This window comes from Podarcis cretensis (genome assembly GCF_951804945.1).
Source record: "Podarcis cretensis genome assembly, chromosome: 14".
NCBI lineage: Eukaryota > Metazoa > Chordata > Lepidosauria > Squamata > Lacertidae > Podarcis > Podarcis cretensis.
Genome location: NC_137183.1, coordinates 47,428,929 through 47,446,294, shown reverse-complemented (window position 1 = coordinate 47,446,294; position 17,366 = coordinate 47,428,929).

Sequence of the window (17,366 nt, the reverse complement as noted above, 5' to 3'; positions counted from 1 at the left end):
AAATCAAACTCAGTCACCAATTCTTTAAACAGTAGTTGTTACAATGAACAGCTGACACAGTTCAGAGGCAGGAGAAGCCAAATGGACCTGGTTTTTTCTGGGAAAGTGATGGAGTAAACCTTTTGCTTCTGATTCCCATCTCTCCCACTGAGACGGTCCAATGGAATGGTTGCCCCTGGTGAAAGGAGAGAGGAAAAGAGAGCTGATGGAGGTGTAAGATATTCTGATGGCTTTATCGTGAGTTCTCCACCCTGGACTCCTCAGGGAAGAAGGGTGGAATATAAATATAAATAAGTTATGTTAGATTACTGCAATGCATTGTACATAGGGCTGCCTCTGAAGACACTTCAGAAACTTCAGCCAGTGCAGAATTCAGCGGCCAGGTTGCTCAATGGAGCAAGACGGTTTGAGAATTTTACACCCATCCTGGTACAACTGCACTGGCTACCAATTATTATTATTATTATTATTTATTTATTTATACCACGCCCATCTAGCTGAGTTTCCCCAGCCACTCTGGGCGGCTTCCAACAGAATATTAAAATACAATAACCTATTAAACATTAAAAGCTTCCCTAAACAGGCCTGCCTTCAGATGTCTTCTAAAAGTCTGGTAGTTGTTTTCTCTCTTTGACATCAGGTGGGAGGGCGTTCCACAGGGCGGGTGCCACTACCAAGAAGGCCCTCTGCCTGGTTCCCTGTAACATGGCAGCGAGGAAACTGCCAGAAGGCCCTCGGATCCGGCCCAATCGCCTTCTAAATCCAGCCCACGGATGGTCCGCGAATCAGCATGTTTTTACCTGAGTAGAATGTGTGCTTTTATTTAAAATGCATCTCTGGGTTATTTGTGGGGCACAGGAATTCTTTTTTCTTCTTTTTTCCAAAATATAGTCCAGCCCCCCACCCCACAAGGTCTGTGGACCGGCCCCCTGCTGAAAAGGTTTGCTGATCCCTGCAGTCTACGCCCTCCCTAAAGAAAACGAAACGAACGGCTGTGGTGGGATTCGAATATTCCAAACACAGGGCACCAGAGGGGAAGCACGGAGGAATCTGGCCTCAGCTGTGTTTCCTGATTTCCCTCCTGCTTGCCTCAAGCCAGCCTTGCACTGGACCGGCTTTCCCTTGAGTGGGCAGAGTTTGTTTGCGATCAGAAAGATAAAACGAGGAGCCCGGAACAGGATGCATAATCGGCTACAGCTGTGAGTCAGCTTTGCTGTTCCACTTAAGGATGTGAGGGGAGCCTCGCTGGAACGGCTGTCTCCTCCCGCTGTTCTGCTTCCAACAGGAGCCAGCCAGGTGCCCACAAAGCAGGGCTGAAGGGCAGCAGCCCTCCTGCTTCTTGCCCCCTCGAATCCGGCACGCATAAGGTAGACTGCCTCTGAACATGCAGGTTCCATTGCGGAGTGGAGAGATGGCACTTCCTCCATTAAACGTCTCTCTGTTGTTATGTGCAGGTGTTTGGTACAAAGGAATCAATTGGGCCTAGAGAGAAGTGAGCTACTACTGCTCCAAACTGTAGTGGATCTTTGCTGACTATATAATGACAGGGAGGTGTACATTCAGGAGTATTCAGAGCCTACTGAATCAGGCCAGTGGTTCATCTAGTCCAGCATCCTGTTCTCCCAGTGGACAACCAGAATCTCTATTTACTAATTTATACCTTGCCTCCTTTATATGTGCTCCTCCTTCCGGCGACTCCTGCAGACAAGCTGGTGCCAAACGATTTGCTCTGCTTTCCTCTGGCACTGCCTTCCATCAATAATAATAATATTTTTTTATTTATATCCCGCCCTCCCTGGCCAGAGCCAGGTTCAGGGCGGCTAACATCAGTAAAATTACAAAAGAAAGAGCCAAAAACCCCAATTTAAAATACAGGTTAAAATATAATTTTATTTTATTTTCAATGTAGAATTACAACAAAAATTACAAACATTGAATCCAAAATAAAGCAGTACAAACAAGAAAGAAAAAACACAAAAAACACACACATCTACAAATAAAACCATATCATCATTCTAATCATTATGTACATATACACATATTGACTTCCATCCTTTGTTCTAAGACCTTGAAATTTTTACTCTTTCTAAATTGTTGTGTCAAATGTAAATTACCTCTCTCTTTATACTTTTTGCACCATTTCTTTCTTTCTTTAACCCTGCAAAGCTTCATTCGTTACATACTGATATACTTACTCCAGAACAATGTTTCTTCAAACACTGTATTTTTCGCTTTATAAGACGCACCTTTCCCATCCTAAAAAGTAAGGGGAAATGTGTGTGCATCTTATGGGGCGAATGGAGGCTCCATGGCTTCACGTTGCTTTTGCTGAAGCCAGGAGAGCAAGAGGGGTCGGTGCGCACCGACCTCTCTTGCTCTCCCGGGTTCGCTTCGCTGGAGAGACGCTGTGCAGCTTTCCCTCTCTGCGCAGGGCCCCTTCACTGAAGCAGGAGGAGAAATGGAAGGGGCTCCGCAACTCCCGCCGCTTAGCTGAAGGGGCACTGTGCAAAATATTTTTTTTCTTGTTCTCCCCCTCTAAAACTAGGTGCGTCTTGTAGTTGGGTGCGTCTTATAGAGTGAAAAATACGGTACTCTTTAGCACATCCCCATTCTTTTAATATTTTTTGGTCCAATTGTCCCCTTATGAATGCTGTGAGTCTCACAGACTCACAGGTTAAAATATAATTTAAAATGCAGCCTCATTTTAAAAGTAGCCCATAGATCAAAACCATAAGGGGAGGGAAACATAAGGGTCAGACTGAGTCCAAACCAAAGGCCAGGCGGAACAGCTCTGTCTTGCAGGCCCTGCGGAAAGATGTCAAGTCCCACAGGGCCCATGTCTCTTGTGACAGAGCATTCCACCAAGTCGGGGCCAGTACTGAAAAGGCCCTGGCCCTAGTTGAGACCGATCTAACCACCTTGTGACTTGGGACCTCCAAGGTGTTGTCATTTGTGAACTTTAAGGTCCTCCGCAGGGCATACCAGGAGAGGCGGTCCCGTAGGTACAAGGGTCCTAGGCCACATAGGGCTTTAAAGGTAAAAACCAGCACCTTAAACCTGATCCTGTACTCCACCTGGAGCCAGTGCAGTTGGTAAAGCACTGGATGAATGTGATCCCGTGGCAAGGACCCTGTAAGGAGCCTCGCCGTGAGAGTTTCTGGGTCAGCTTCAAGGGCAGCTGACCCAGAGAGGGGAATCTTGTCATCTGGTCCGCCCAGGACCTCCATACACATTGCCCAGGTTTGCGACCCAGGGAGGCCCCTTCGGGACTGCTAACGCAGCAGTTTGACTTCACCCCTGGAGGCGCACTCCATTGCCTCTTGAGACAGACGGATGCCAACAACTGAGCTACATGGACAATATCTTTGGGAGAAGAAAAGGCTAAGGAGTCAAGCCCACACAAATCCACAGTGGAGTCCCTGAAACGGATGAGTGGTGCCTTGTACGCCTCCTTCTGGCAACTCCTGCAGCCCAGCTGGTGCCAAACGTCTTGCTCTGCTTTCCTTTGGTCCGCCAGCAAAGCCGAGATGGGGGTCTTGTTGTCTCAGGACCTCCATACACCCAGTTTGACCTCAATCCCAGAGGTGCATTGTCTATTGAGACAGATGGATGCCACCTTTCCCACTGGTGGGACTCAAGGCGGCTTACCGATAAAAACAAGAACTGCTAAAATTATAGGAAAAGGTAAAGGTAAAGGTACCCCTGCCCGTACGGGCCAGTCTTGACAGACTCTGGGGTTGTGCGCCCATCTCACTTAAGAAGCCAGGGGCCAGCGCTGTCCGGAGACACTTCCGGGTCACGTGGCCAGCGTGACATCGCTGCTCTGGCGAGCCAGAGCCGCACACGGAAACGCCGTTTACCTTCCCGCTGGTAAGCGGTCCCTATTTATCTACTTGCACCCGGAGGTGCTTTCGAACTGCTAGGTTGGCAGGCGCTGGGACCGAGCAGCGGGAGCGCACCCCGCCGCAGGGATTCGAACCGCCGACCTTTCAATCGGCAAGCCCTAGGCGCTGAGGCTTTAACCCACAGCGCCACCTGCGTCCCTAAAATTATAGGAAAAGCCAGAATTAAAAAAGAATAAACATTGATAGAATTAAACCAGATGCCCACGGGAATCCCATAAGCAGGAGCTTTGTCCAGTAGTAGAGCTCTCCCCACCAGTGATTCATAGCAACCTACATTGGCTCCCAGTACATTTCTGAGCACAACTGAAAGTGTTGGTGCTGACCTTTAAGACCTTCAACAGCCTCGGCCCAGTATACCTGAAGGAGAGTCTCCATCCTCATTGTTCAGCCCAGACACAGAGGTCCAGCGCCGAGGGCCTTCTGGAGGTTCCGTCATTATGAGAAGCGAAATTACACGGAACCAGGCAGAGGGCCTTCTCGGTAGTGGCACCCGCCCTGTGGAACACCCTCCCATCAGATGTCAAGGAGATAAACAACTATCTGACTTTTAGAAGACATCCAAAGGCAGCCCTCTTTCAGGAAGTTTTTAATGTTTTATGTTTTATCATATTTTTAATACAGTGGTACCTCGGGTTACAGACGCTTCAGGTTACAGACTCCGCTAACCCAGAAATAGTACCTCAGGTTAAGAACTTTGCTTCAGGATGAGAACAGATCAGCGCAGTGGGAAGCCCCATTAGCTAAAGTGGTGCTTCAGGATAAAAACAGTTTCAGGTTAAGAACGGACCTCCAGAACGAATTAAGTTCTTAACCCGAGGTACCACTGTATTCTGTTGGAAGTTGCCTAGAGTGGCTGGGGAAACTCAGCCAGAGGGGCGGGGTATAAATAATAAATTATTATTATTATTATTATTATTATTATTATTATTATTATTATTATTCAAAGGCACACTGCCTCCGAGAGAGGAGGGCGAACAAAGCCATCGTTGCAAGAAGCCACTGGCAATCCTCTTCTCCATGGATTTGCCTCATTCTCTTACAAAGCCATCCAAGTTGGTGGCCGTCCCTGCTTCCTGTGGCAGTGAGTTCCACAGTCTATTTACATGAAGGAGCCCTTTTCTCCACCCTGGATCTTCCAACATTCAGCTTCCTTGGATGCCCACGAGTCCTGGTATTAGGAGGGAGGGAGAAAACACGAATATAATGACTAGGGTGCAATATACATGGCCCGATCTCCACTTGGAAAATGGGCGATGTGGGAGGGGGCTTCTGAAAATGGGGACCACCCTTCCCTGAGCCTTCTGCACCATCTCCACTCCCTTGCAAACGGGCAATAACTTCTCTCCCGGGTCCTGCTGCCTAGGGACTCTTCAGAAGCTGGAACGTGGCCTGGTTTTAGAGCCTACTTGAAGGAGTGGGTGTCCTCCTTCACTGCAAGCCTTTGTTATGCCCAGCACTCCCACTAGAGCCACTGCTCTGCATATTTGGTGGCGGCAAGACAGGGCGGCAAGAGGTCCGCTTTGTCCAAACGCCAAAGCCAATGACGCCAGATGACATTTTGCAGAAGGACAAACCTAGCAAAGTCTCTCCGCCCACCCTAGTCGTTCCCCCTTCCCTTCTTCTCCTGTCTCCAGCACCCACAATGGGTAGGAAACTTTTGCACACACACACACACAAACAGAGAAAGAAAGCTCCACTAGATCCACCACAAACAGCTGGATGGGGAAACTTTTCTGCATTTGCAGATGATCTGTTTTGCATGCTGATATCCCCAGATTTGGCCCCAGCATCTCCAGGTTAAAGGTAAAGGTAAAGGGACCCCAGACCATTAGGTCCAGTCGTGGCCGACTCTGGGGTTGCGGCGCTCATCTCGCTTTACTGGCCGAGGGAGCCGGCGTACAGCTTCCGGGTCACGTGGCCAGCATAACTAAGCTGCTTCTGGCGAACCAGAGCAGCGCACGGAAACACCGTTTACCTTCCCGCCGGAGCGGTACCTATTTATCTATTTGCACTTTGACGTGCTTTCGAACTGCTAGGTTGGCAGGAGCAGGGACCGAGCAACGGGAGCTCACCCCGTCGCGGGGATTCAAACCGCCAATCTTCTGATTGGCAAGTCCTAGGCTCTGTGGTTTAACCCACAGCGCCACCTGTGTCCCATCTCCAGGTTACAGCTGGGAAATTCCCAATCTTGGAAACCTAAAGAGCCACTCCCGGTTCCTGTGTCAAGAATACTGAACTAGACAGAGCCTGACTCAACATAATACACCTTTCTGTTTTCCTGAAGGACAGGCAGTTTTGACCTGCGGCACCCAGTCCAGTCAGCCCATTGAAACCAAGGCAGGAACCTGGCAGTTATTGTTGCTGGCATCTTCACCTCCAGGGGTGAAGTCAAACCGCTGTGTTAACAGCACCAGAGTGACCACCCTGGGGTGCAAGCCTGGGCAGTGTGACTGGAAGTACTGGGCTGCCCAGACAACAAGAGCTCCTTCTCTGCCTGGCTGATGGGGTCCAAAGGAAAAGCAGAGCAAGACATTTGTCACCAGCTTGGCTGCAGGTGTTCCTGGATGGAGGCATACATGGTACCATCCAACCAACTTAGGGATGGATTTGTGGAGAATTTACTCCTGAGCCTTTTCTTCTCTCAAGGATACCCTGCAAGGTAGCAGAAGTTTAGGGTCAGAGTTTTCCTTCTCCTAAAGTAAGGTTACCAGATTTTTTTTTCAATAAAGCTGGGGACACTTAAAATCAATCAATCAATCAATAATAGAATTTGGGGGGGGGGGGGAGGATAAGAAAAAAGTCAACACCACAGATCAAAGTTTGCTTTAAAACTGAGCTTTGGTTAATTAAAAACAAAAAAAAACCCTCCATGCAATGTATTAAATCCAGCATTTCCTCACTCTACACGTATTGGGAGCTCAAAAAGATCTGCCGCATATATAAATATGCAGCAGTTTTAATCCCGTGCAAGGCCTACCCAGCTTGGCCTGGTCTCCCTCCACCTTCACGAGCAAGCGAGCGCCGGATGAGGTGATGAGACGAAAAGCAAAAGCAAATGGGCAGCAGCTCACCCGGCAGCGGGCCAAGGCTACCAGGCCAACGGCTTTATCAATCGCTGCCACCGCAGCCACTCCTCATGGACCCTCCGTCTGCCACGGAAACCTGCCCCACCTCACCCGGCCCCTTCCGCCACCGGCCAGGCACTCCGCCCTTGCTTGCTGCCCCCCCGCCGGGCCACACTGCCCTCTTGGCCTTTCTCCGGCAAGCCCACAGGGCGTTGGGTGAGAGGCTTTTTTCAATGGAGCCTGGCTCCAGGCTGCTGAGACTGCTGCCACTGCTGCCATGTTTCCTGGGGACATTTAATGAAATCTGGGGACATTCCGGGGACGGAATTTGTCCAGGGACAAATTTACAAATCCGGGAAACAGGGACGTCTGGTAACCCTATCCTAGACAGGCAACCTTCCGAGGTGGATGAGACCCATCTGCCCACCACTTCCTTCTACAGCATGTGAAGAAACTGTCTGCGTGACCATTGGAGCTCCTATTGGTCTCATTCGTCAGAGCCTGTCTTCACAGGCAGGGGAAGTCCATAACTCACTGAGGGTTTGAGACCCATCAGCTACCTTCACTTGGTTTAGCCAGCCAGTCAGAGCCTTCAGTATACCTGAAGGAGCGTCTCCACCGCCATCGTTCTGCCTGGATGCTGAGGTCCAGCGCCGAGGGCCTTCTGACAAGTTCCCTCACTGTGAGAAGCAAAGCTACAGGGAACCAGGCAGAGGGCCTTCTTGGTAGTGGCACCCACCCTGTGGAAAGCCCTCCTGTCAGATGTCAAAGAGATAAACAACTACCTGACATTCAGAAGACATCTGAAGGCAGCCCTGAAGGCCCAGGGAAGTTTTTAATGTGTGACATTTTAGGGTATTTTTTGTCTTTGTTGGAAGTCGCCCAGAGTGGCTGGGGAAACCCAGCCAGATGGGCAGGGTACAAATAATAAATTATTATTATTATTACTACTACTACTACTACTACTATTACTACTATTATTGTTTCCTGGGGCATGGCTGCTGTCGCATGCTGACAGCTTCTAGGAGCCACAGGTAAGATCTGAGTGTAGGGTGAGGACCAAAGATGGACAACCTACCCCAGAAGGAACACAAAGTGTCAGTCACCAGAGATACAACCCCATGGCACATAATGTCACTACAGTGGTACCTCGCAAGACGAAATTAATTCGTTCTGCGAGTCTTTTCGTCTTGCGAATTTTTCGTCTTGCGAAGCACGGATTTTGGAAAAGCTTCAAAAATCACCAAAGTCTTCAAAAACCTCAAAAAAAGGCTACCACACCACGTGCTATGAGTTGCTCCTCGAAGTCAAGTCGCAACTGCACCCCCTGAATGCACCCTGGGTATTAACGGTTTTAAGAAAAAGGAAACAAACTTGCAAGACGTTATCGTCTTGCAAAGCAAGCCCATAGGGAAATTCGTCTTGCGAAGCAACTCAAAAAACCGAAAAACTCTTTCGTCTTGCGAGTTTTTCGTCTTACGAGGCATTCGTCTTGCGAGGTACCACTGTATTAGTTTCAGTGCAGGAGAATTTCCCTGCGGACTTTGCTGCATGTTGAATGGTGGCACCTGTATCTTCCAACTGAGTTACCCAAAGGTCTTTGGCCCATCCGTTCCAGCTGCATCGCAACATCAAACAACACCGCCCGTCTTCTGTCTGCCTCGCTCTTCTCTCCACGGAAGATGAATCTTTCTATTCTGTCTCGGACCAAAGGGAAAAAGAAAGCGGGGGACTTCTCAAAGAGCAGAAACAAGTTGCAGTTCAGTCAATAAATTCTCCAGGTATTCCTGGCAGCGATGGTTCTTAGGACTAGAAATGGGTTAATGCTGCAAGCTGAAACTCCAAATGTGGTTTCCTTGCTTTCTCCATGGACCCAGGTCCTTGCCAGGTTAGGCTGATTCATTCCTTCTGTACGGAGCGTTCCGGGCCCTTCCCTCTGTAGTTTCGAACGCCAGTCCACCTTTTTTTCTGAGCACCAGCTAGAGATGAGCTCAAATATTTGGCTCCGCTTGAAGGCCTAAACAGCTCCGGGAGAGAGAGCTTTCTTCATCTGTGGCATAGAAACAATCCCCCCCATCGTTAATTTATGGCCTGAACTGAGGAGGCTACCTTGAGCTCTGGCCCAGCTCTCTGTCTTCTGTGGACGCTGTGTTCTTTCTCGACCACAACAGAGCTTTAAGCTGTGCCTTGACATACGGAGAGTTGGAGAAGAGACTCAGGAGAGCAGTTTTGCATCCACAGCAGTTGCTAAGGGTGGGCAAGAAACCAGATTCGGTTTGTGCTTCTGCATGAACCAACTCACCATTCCTGGAAGGAGAAGCAAACTGAATTTTGCCCTTCTCCAAACTTTGCAATGCTACCTTCTGGTAAAAAAATAAAAATAAAATGGATACAAAGGTGCATACAGTGGTACCTCGGGTTAAGTACTTAATTCGTTCCAGAGGTCCGTTCTTAACCTGAAACTGTTCTTAACCTGAAGCATCACTTTAGCTAATGGGGCCTCCTGCTACCGCCGCGCCGCCGGAGCACGTTTTCTGTTCTCATCCTGAAACAAAGTTCTTAACCTGAAGCACTATTTCTGGGTTAGTGGAGTCTGTAACCTGAAGCGTATGTAACCTGAGGTATCACTGCATATAAATAGTGAAATGTGCATAAATATGATTAAAGGTAAAGGTAAAGGGACCCCTGACCATTAGGTCCAGTCGTGGCCGACTCTGGGGTTGCAGCGCTCATCTCGCTTTATTGGCCGAGGGAGCCGGCATACAGCTTCCGGGTCATGTAGCCAGCATGACTAATCTGCTTCTGGTGAACCAGAGCAGCGCACGGAAATGCCGTTTACCTTCCCACCGGAGCGAAACCTATTTATCTACTTGCACTTTGATGTGCTTTCGAACTGCTAGGTTGGCAGGAGCAGGGACCGAGCAACAGGAGCTCACCCTGTCACAGGGATTCGGACCGCCAACCTTCTGATTGGCAAGTCCTAGGCTCTGTGGTTTAACCCACAGCACCACCCGCGTCCATATATATGATTAGAATAGTGTAAAAGGTGTATTATATTCAGAGAAGTTTCATCCAAGATGTGTGCATTAGAAGAAATGCTTATGAATTTTGGTGAGGACTCTTAAAAACTATTTTAAAAAAGCAAACAGACAAAAATGTGGTGAACCGAGCTTAAGATGGCTGGAGAGGGAATGAGAAACTGAAATTGACAGATTTGCGTATTCCTAGCAGATGCGGGTTATAGTGAATGGTGGGAACAAGATCAGCGATTGAAAATGCCTACATTGGGGGTGGAGAAGTTCAGGTCAGTTCGTATTTGTAGGCAACCCTGAGTGATGTTCATTTCCTGAAACCATATGCAGACTGAATCACAGAATTGTAGAGTTGGAAGGGACCCTGATGGTCATCTAGTCCAACCCTCTGCAGTGCAGGAATCTCAACCAAAACATCAATAATAATAATAATAATAATATTTATAACCCGCCCATCTGGCTGGGCTTCCCCAGCCACTCTGGGCGGCTTCCAACAAAATATTAAAATACAGTAATGCATCAAACATTAAAAGCTTCCCTAAATAGGGCTGCCCTCAGATGTCTTCTAAAAGTCAGAGAGTTGTTTATTTCCTTGACATCTGATGGGAGGGTGTTCCACAGGGCGGGCGCCACTACCGAGAAGGCCCTCTGCCTGGTTCCCTGTAACTTGGCTTCTCGCAGTGAGGGAACTGTCAGAAGACCCTCAGAGCTGGACATCAAAGCCACCCAAACTCTGCTTAAAAACCTACACAGAAGAAGAGTCCACAACCTCCTGAGGGAGTCCATTCGACTGTCAAACAGCTTTTAGTGTCCACAGTAGGAGAAAACAAGCTTGCTCCATCTTCCCTGGGACAGCCCTTGAGGTATTTGAAGATGGCTAGAGTCCCATGGACTGCAAGAAGATCAAACCGATCCATTCTGAAGGAAATCAGCCCTGAGTACTCACTGGAAGGACAGATCCTGCAGCTGAGGCTCCAATACTTTGGCCACCTCATGAGAAGAGAAGACTCCCTGGAAAAGACCCTGATGTTGGGAAAGATGGAGGGCACAAGGAGAAGGGGATGACAGAGGACGAGATGGTTGGACAGTGTTCTTGAAGCTACCAACATGAGTTTGACCAAACTGCGGGAGGCAGTGGAAGACAGGAGTGCCTGGCGTGCTCTGGTCCATGGGGTCACAAAGTGTCGGACACAACTAAATGACTAAACAACAACAAATCCTATCTCCTCTCAGTCTCCTCTATCCCAGGCTAAACGCACCAGCTCCTTCAACCATTCCTCATGTGGCTTAGTTTCCAGACCCCTGATCATCTTAGCTGCCCTCCTCTGCATCCATTCCAGCTTGTCAACATCCTTCTTAAACTGTGGTGCCCAGAATTGGACACAGGACTCCAGGTGGAGACTCAGCAAGGCAGAAAAGAGCAGGACTCTTCCTTCCCTCAAAACACAGCCATCGTTCAAAATTTTTCAGTCCACATCTCCAGTCAAGTGACGTGTAGAAACATTTATTTGCTTGTTTCTTACATTTATAGACCACCTTTATCTTCCAAGGAGCTCGAGGTGGTAGACATGCTTCTCCTTCCTGTTTCCATCCTCACAACAACCCTGTGAGGTAGGTTAGGCTGAGTTAGTGAAAACAGCACACAAAATGCACTTTAAGAACTTGCCCTTGAACTTGCTTTTTTCCTCCTCCCTCTCCTCCCATTTTCCTCGTGTGCCGTGCCTTTTCCAATCCCAAGCCTAAGCAAAGCCGCTCCACAAGTCTATTAGGATGGAAGGAGGGAGGCATAAGTACCATGGATAAATCTTAAAGATGGTGGACACCTTCCTGAGATCTTAGAAGAAAGCTGCTTCTAAAACTAGAATGCAGCAGCCAAATGCGGCTGTGAGGACCAATGATCTGACTCCCCGTGAGCATGCCGCAGATGGTAGGTTGAATTTATCTTTTTTTGCATGGAGGTGTGAGGTATTTGGCAAGCCCGGCTACCAGCTCTCCACGTTCCAGAACACTTCGCCTGCATCGAATGGGTGTTAGCTCTGCAAACCTTAGAAGAATGTTCTGTATGCAGGAAGTCTGACAACATTAAGAGGAATCTTAATTGCTTATTTTGTGCCTTTCCCTCCCTCCTTGCCCCACGTGGCCGCGAAGTGACTACTTGTTCCAGAAAGGGGAACAAAATGCCACTTTGTCCTCCGCTCAGACCCTGACATTGCTGAGGAAGGGAAAGAATGCAGCCAGATTATGGAAGAAACGGCAGTCCGCAAAGACTATCTGAAGGCCATCTCGCGATTGCACTGCTTGGCTAAACCTGGACAGGTCGCTAGCTGCAAGAAGCACTGGAAGGGTTTGCCTCCCTGCATGATCCAGACCTCACTCCAGTTGTAAACTGGGGACCGGGGGGGGGGGGGACTGGATTTAGTTCACGCTTAAAAGCCAACCTATCTAACTCATGCTTTCTGAAACATAGCAATCTACCTAATTTTGTAACACAGTTCTCCAGCCAAGCACTTTGTGCAAAAATGAATCTGTTATAGTGGAAGCAACATGCCAAGATGCAGTCGATCGGGCTGAATTCCTTTGCAAAAACGTGTAAATTCTAGGAGAAATGTTCGCCTGCATGCTGGTGAATTTTCACAAAGTCTTTTCTTCAGGGGGTGAGGCAAACTGATTCAGGGATGTGGAGAACTGAACCTGGGGAAATGGCAAATGGAGAAAAACTGAAATGGACATGTTTGCCCATCCCATATACTCAAATTTATATGTGTGGATGCGCATGCACACACATCACTGTGCGATCTGTGTTGAGTCAAAAATCAGAAGGATTAGAAGGAATCACAGGCTATTTTGCTGGAGATGTAGATATGCAACTCCTCGGGAAATACTCTGGACATTATTTGTGTTCGTGTTGGTGGGGGACAAACTTGCATGTTGCCAAAGTATGGTGGGGGACAAACTTGCATGTTGCCAAAAGAGGTTTTTAGTCCTCATGGCTGTGAGGAGCGGTGGCGTGCTTTCCCACTCCTCTTCCCACACATTATAGCATGCTGCTTGGGGATGCCTCCTGATAGTCCAACATGAATAAGAGCTGATCTATACACTTCGGTTCCTTAGCCTGAGCCTGAGGTCTTGAGCTTGAGTAGGTTTCTGAGCACAATTCAAAGTGTTGGTGCTGACCTTTAAAGCCCTAAACGGCCTCGGCCCAGTATACCTGAAGGAGCGTCTCCACCCCCATCGTTCTACCCGGACACTGAGGTCCAGCGCCGAGGGCCTTCTGGCGGTTCCCTTGCTATGAGAAGCCAAGTTACAGGGAACCAGGTAGTGGGCCTTCTCGGTAGTGGCACCCACCTTGTGGAACGCCCGCCCACCAGATGTCAAAGAGAAAAATAACTACCAAACTTTTAGAAGACATCTGAAGGCAGCCCTGTTTAGGGAAGCTTTTAATGTTTAATAGGTTATTGTATTTTAGTGTTCTGTTGGAAGCTGCCCAGAGTGGCTGGGGAAACCCATTCACCACTATGGGTCATAGACCCTCCCAGCCTATTATTCACCAGGCCTGGACACCATTTGCCTCACTTCTTGTCAGTCTGGTCCTCCCTTTTTCCTATTCCATCTACTCAAGCTCCCGTCTGCCCTGGACATTAAATGCAGTATTGAACCACTTGGCTTCCCTCAAAGAATTCTGGGAGCTGTAGTTTCCTAACGGTGCCGAGAGTTGTTCGGAGACCCCCTTTGCTTCTCACAGAGCTATGATACTCAGTGTGGTTTAGCAATCAAACCCTCTTTCCAGGGAACTCGGGGAATTGTAGCTCTGTGAAGGGAACTCCAGGGGGGTGGCCGAAAAAACTCTCAGTGCCAAACTACAGCTCCCAGGATCCATTGAGGGAAGCCACAACTGTTTGAAGTGGCATCATAGTGCAGTGTTTCCCAGCCTTGTGCCTCCAGCTGTTTTTGGACTGCAATTCCCATCATCCCTTGCCACTGGTCTTGCTAGTCAGGGATGATGGGAGTTGTAGTTCAAAAACAGCTGGAGGCACAAGGTTGGGAAACACTATATAGTGCTTTAAAATGAAGAGAACCAAAGGGGCTTCACAGGGCTCGGCCTGAATATTTGCAAATAGATTAATGAGCAGGTGCCAGAAAAGTCTCCCAGATTTCGCCCTCCAAGGAGACTAATCCTGTATAGACTGCCTTGTTCGTGGAAGGGGTGGAGGTGATGAAACAGCCCTTTGAATCCAGAGGGAGAAGGGGACACAGTAGTTCAGGACTGTGTACTTAAAAACACCATAGGATCATAGGGTACCCCAAGCCAGGTGATATTGTTATGCTGCAGCTGAGATGGCAATTTCAGGTGCTGACTTGGTCCTGGGTCATACAGATGTACCGTATTGGCCTGAATATAAGCCATACCTGAATATAAGCCACACCTTTAAATTTCAAAGGGGGGAAAGAAAAAAAAAGACAATGCACGAATATAAGCCGCTCCCTTAAAATTCCGCAGGAACTCACACCCGTTCCGTTTTACTGTATGTCTGTTTCAGCAGCGATAGCGTAAAAGCCTATTTCTGTAAGGTCGCAAATTTAAGCTGCATTTTTAACTTTTCATGGTCAGAATTTGGAGGGGGGAAAAGAGAGGCTTATATTCATGCCAATACGGTAAGTCGTAAAGAAGGAGGTGATGTATTTTGTGATGTATTTATCCGATTTGCCCTTCTTGAAACCAGATAAGAAGCGAAACACAGCCGTCCTCCAAACTTGTCCTTATCCAAACTTTGCGATGCCGTTCTCCACCCAAATCAAAGGCCTGCATTTGTGGGAAATTGTGTACAGAAACGAACACGTCAGAAATACATTACATTGGGAGAAATTTCTTGCAAAAAAACCCAACAAACCGTGCAGATGAGTCAAAACTGCATAGGAGAAACGCCGAATGATTCTCAGGAGGATTTTAAAAACAAACTGCTGCAGAAATGTGGGAAAATGAATTTTAGACCGGCAAAAGGAGAAACTGAGAGAGAGATCAGATCTTTCCATCCATACTCATCAGCAATTCTGGGTTGTTGGCACAACCTGCCTTAAGTTGTTCCTACAAATACAGTGGTACCTCAGGTTAAGTACTTAATTCATTCCGGAGGTCTGTTATTAACCTGAAACTGTTCTTAACCTAAAGCACCACTTTAGCTAATGGGGCCTCCCGCTGCCGCCGTGCAATTTCTGTTCTCATTCTGAAGCAAAGTTCTTAACCTGAGGTACTATTTCTGGGTTAGCCGAGTCTGTAACCTGAAGCGTCTGTAACCTGAAGTATCTGTAACCCGAGGTACCGCTGTACAGGGGTAGAGAGGGAGGCAGTTTGACTTTGCAGTGGTTCCCAGCAAAATAAGTCGTCGCTGCTCCCCAAGCATATTGTTGTAGATTTGGGGTGGGGGTAGGATCTCCCAAACCCTAGAGATTAATAAATGGTACAATTTTGATTATTTGGAATGTGAAGGGAGAAATACAAGCTGCAGAGGAATTCTTGGGCTAGCCTATGCAAAATGACCTGGCCAAGCTAGTGCCATTAAGAAACAATTGAGGGCCATTGGGAATGCAAGAGAGCTGTCCTCCCCCGCTTGCCTTGAAGTGTGAACAGAGACTGAGGGTTCGGACGGTTGCCAGGGTAACTGGGTGTGAGGTGACAGGAAAAGAGAGTTTCTGGAGCAAGGTGTTCTGGAAAGGAGGAAGAAAGACTGGGGACTCAACACATCAGTTAAAAAAAACCCAAGAGCTTTGAATGCGTTATAAACATGCAACACCAGAGGGCGCTGGAGAGCAAAGAAAATCTCTTGGCGATTTTACATAGCGGTTTTTTTTCCTCTTTTGTTATAATGATTTCATTTCTGCCTTTTTTCCCTGTGTGTAGAGCCACCCTTAGATCCACTCATAGCTGTCAACTTTTCCCTTTTCTTGCAAGGAATCCTATTGGGAATAAGGGAATTTCCCTTTAAAAAAGGGAAATGTTGACAGCTATGGATCCACTTTAGGCAGGCTGGCTGCAGAGCTGACTGGGAGAGAAGCCATGGACTCCAGGGCTGCCCTGCTGTGGGGGACCAGGTTCTCCCGAAATGACCAGGATGTAAGATCTGGACTCCCTCCATGCAGCCTGAAGGTGTAATAATAATAATAATAATAATAATAATAATAATAATAATGTTACGGAAGGGGGGGGCATGTCTTCTTCACCTTCTTCGCTACAATATATTTGCTCAATTTCTCTAGGACTCCATCACCCCTCCCCTGTCCTCCATAATCCCTCAAGGTGTCAAGACCCTAATCCTGTCAAATCGCTCTGATCAGCCTTTCCTCCAGGCAATGTCAGGTGGCAGACTATGCATATTTGGGACCATTGTTTTCTCATCCCCAGGAAGTGTTTATCTGTGCATATCTCCAGCTCTGCATATTCCCCCTCCCTCCTCCATATGTTAATCTGTGTAACCCAACCTCCCTTTAATATATTCATGATGTAATCTCTGTAACCAAACCTCTCTTTAATGTATTCATGACGTGTTTTGCACTGTATTCTGGGACATGGAGGGAGTTTCAAAAACTCATGTCACCCCTTTCTCACGGTTCAATCTCGCCTTGAACCTGTTGCGCAATAAACTTGGATCTTCTGCTGTTTGCTCCTGTCTCCGGCTGAGCTCATTTTCCTCCGCAGGGACCCACGGACTTAGTCCGATGAGCTGGGTGGCAGAGCAGCTTCGCACCCAGATTTTGCCGTAACAATAATAATAAATTTTTATTTATATCCCGTCCTCCCCAGCCGAAGCCGGGCTCAGGGCGGCTAACAACAATAAAATAATACATTCTAAAATCATTTCATTATAAAATTAATTCAAATCAAATTGATGGCAACCATTGGGCTAGAGTTCTGTGAAGATTGCCAAAGGAGGGGATCAGACTGTGCCCTGGCCAAAGGCCTGGTGGAACAGCTCTGTCTTGCAGGCCGTGTGGAAAGATGTCAAGTCCCGCAGGGCCCTAGTCTCTCGGGATAGAGAGTTCCACCAGATCGGAGCCACAGCCGAAAAAGCCCTGGCTCTGGTTGAAGCCAGCCTAACCTCTCTGTGGCCTGGGACCTCCAAGATGTTTTTGTTTGAAGATTGTAAGTTCCTCTGTGGGACATACCAGGAGAGGCGGTCCCGTAGGTACGAGGGTCCTAGGCCATATAGGGCTTTAAAGGTTAAAACCAGCACCTTAAACCTGATCCTGTACTCCACCGGGAGCCAGTGCAGCTGGTATAGCACCCGGTGAATGTGAACAGGCGAATAAACCATATTTCTTAAAACTACGACAGTCCCTACCATGTTTAAATTCTCCAAAGGAACACAGAC